Below are 2,619 nucleotides of genomic sequence, written 5' to 3' on the forward strand. Positions count from 1 at the left end.
CAAAATTGCTTAGGTTGGAGAGATGGCTCAGTTAGCCAATTCTCCCTTGTAAGTACCAGCATCCCACATGGGTGTCAGTTCATTTACCAGCTGTTCCACTTCCCAACGAGCTCCATGTTTATGACCTAAGAAAGCAGTCGAGGATGGCCCAAAGCTTTAGGACCCTGCTCCCAGGTGGAAGACCTGGAAGAAGCTCCAGGCTCCTGGCTTTGGATCAGCTCAGCTCCAGCCAAGGCCATTTGGGGAATGAATTAGCAAATGGAAGATCTTTCTCCCTGTCTCTCCTTCTCTCTGTAAATCTATCTTTCCAATAAAATAAGTGAATCTTTGAAAAAAAAATCAGGTGGCTCCCTCTGATCCCTGTCCTCCTGTCACTTAGCTCCCTTTCCTGGAAGCCAGCAGGTACCAGCTTCTCTTTTTTTCATTCAGCATGTTCTTCATGCATGTACAAGAACATACATGTATTCTACACAAACATTAACATTCAAGGCAGAAGGCCCTGCTGCTCGCTGTATCATTTGTCCTATCTTTCTATGTGAAGAGTTTGCTCATTAAAAATGACCGTCTGCGTAACAGATGGGTGCAGAATAGGGATGGAAGGAGAATGAATAACAGATACCCAAACACAGTTAAATCACAGGAATAAGTTTCTGGGTTTATAGCACAGTTGGGGAAGGAGCTGTAGCTCACAGTACTGCATACTACGCTGTATGAAGGACTGAGGGGAGCCAATAGGCTCCAAAGAAGAGATAAGGAAATGGAAACACCAATGCCCTGATTTGACAAATTTATGCTATGTGTATGCGTTGAAATATCTCTCTGTATCCCATAAAAATGTACAATACTGCATAGTAGTCAATAATATTTCTTAAATGGGGGATGAAGAGGGAACCTTGTCCTCCACCACTTCCAACAGCAGGTAAAAACTCTCAGAATAATCAGAGCATACTTTCGCCAACTCTCTGTTCACAACCATGGAAGTTATTTCCATCCTTTTTCCTTTTAAAACTTTTATTTTACAGAGCTGGACAGAGTGAAGGAGAAATAGATTAACTCTTATCTGCTGTTCCACTCCCCAAATGCCCGCAAAGTTTGGAGCTCAGCTACGCCAAAGCCAGGTGCCACAAACTCATTTTGGGTCCCCCATTGGGTGGCTAGGACCCAATCACTTGAGTCACCTCCCAGGGTCCACAGTAGCAGGAAGCTGGAGTCAGGAGCCAGAGCTGAGCCTCAGACTCAGATATTTTAATATGAAACTCTGGCATCTTGACAGCTAGGCTAAACACATGCCCCTAATTCTTTTAATTTTACTGAAAGAAAATGTTCAGTTGTATTAAATTTCATGATTCTCCAATAACAATCTCTGTGACCACAGACAACTCCAGTGCCCTCTGGGTATAATAATTACTTCCTGTAGCTGAAGAAAAGAATAGAAAAAAAAAACTACGATGACAAAGAATCTATGGCCAGCCAGAGAGAAGTGAGAGGTGCCAGAGACCCACTCTCAGCTACTGCCTGTACTTACAGATCCACCCAGGGGTGAAACATACAGCTAACTCTAAAGTTTTTTTTTCAGTCCTTATGTGTGTATCACAGCACACTCTAAACTCCTTGGCAAGACTGACTTCAGGGTGGATTCACTTTAGAAACTCATTTATTTCTGAAATGTGAGACGAGAAGCTCAGAGCTGCTGTCATCTGTTACTCTCCCTGTTCTTGCTTTTGCCACGAAAATTAGCCAATCTATCATTCAGATCCACTTGTGATCATTTGGTTTGGTTTTACATTCATACAGACTTGAAAAATGATTCCTACTCAGGCAGATTAATGCCATCTGAACCTCTCATCTCCAGCACATACAAATACATCAGCACTGCGTTCACCTGGGATGTCTGTCAGAGTTATTCTTCCCCTCCCCACTCCGCCACACTACTTTTAAACCACTATTTTAAAAAGAAAAAAGGTAGCCATTTTTCTGAAGACTGTCTCTATAAAACATTAGCCTATGATTGAGGTGACTGCATCTTCACATTTCAATGGATTGTTGCTCTTTCTTACTCTTTAGGATTATTGCTAAAACATTGGAGAATTTCTCCTTGGAGGGGATGTTTGACTAGTGGGGAGATAGAGATTGTCATTTTTCCAAGCTGTGACATTTTCTAATTGTGACTTTTAGGCTGCAAGATGACATGTTCTGCTGAGTGCCCATCACAGCTTTTAAATGATCAAAGTGCCAAGTGGCTTGTATGAGTGAAGACCTCAGCAGTAAACAGAAAGGACACTCAAGTTAAGACAATTCTATATGGATTTCATGAAGAGACTGAGAGTGTGGAGAAACCACCAGAAGCCAGAAGGATAAAATTAAGAGAGCAGATCTGGCCCAGCACAGCAGGGACCTCCCTTCAGGACACACAACCAGTACTGTAAGGGGATCCTGCAGGGAGAGAATGAGGGTAGTAGCACACCCTCTCCTTCATCTCCGTTCCTCCCCATGTGCCAAACCCACCAGCCTCTGCAGCTGGGAACAGGCACAGGGTGGGTCTGTGGGGACAAAAAAAATATAGCTAGACTCCACCTGACAGGAAATCAGGAAAACAGAGAAAATTAAAAGTAATTACTC

This window comes from Ochotona curzoniae, unplaced genomic scaffold (assembly GCF_017591425.1).
Source record: "Ochotona curzoniae isolate NIBS_2020 unplaced genomic scaffold, NIBS_Ocur_1.0 contig_2692, whole genome shotgun sequence".
Classification (NCBI taxonomy): domain Eukaryota; kingdom Metazoa; phylum Chordata; class Mammalia; order Lagomorpha; family Ochotonidae; genus Ochotona; species Ochotona curzoniae.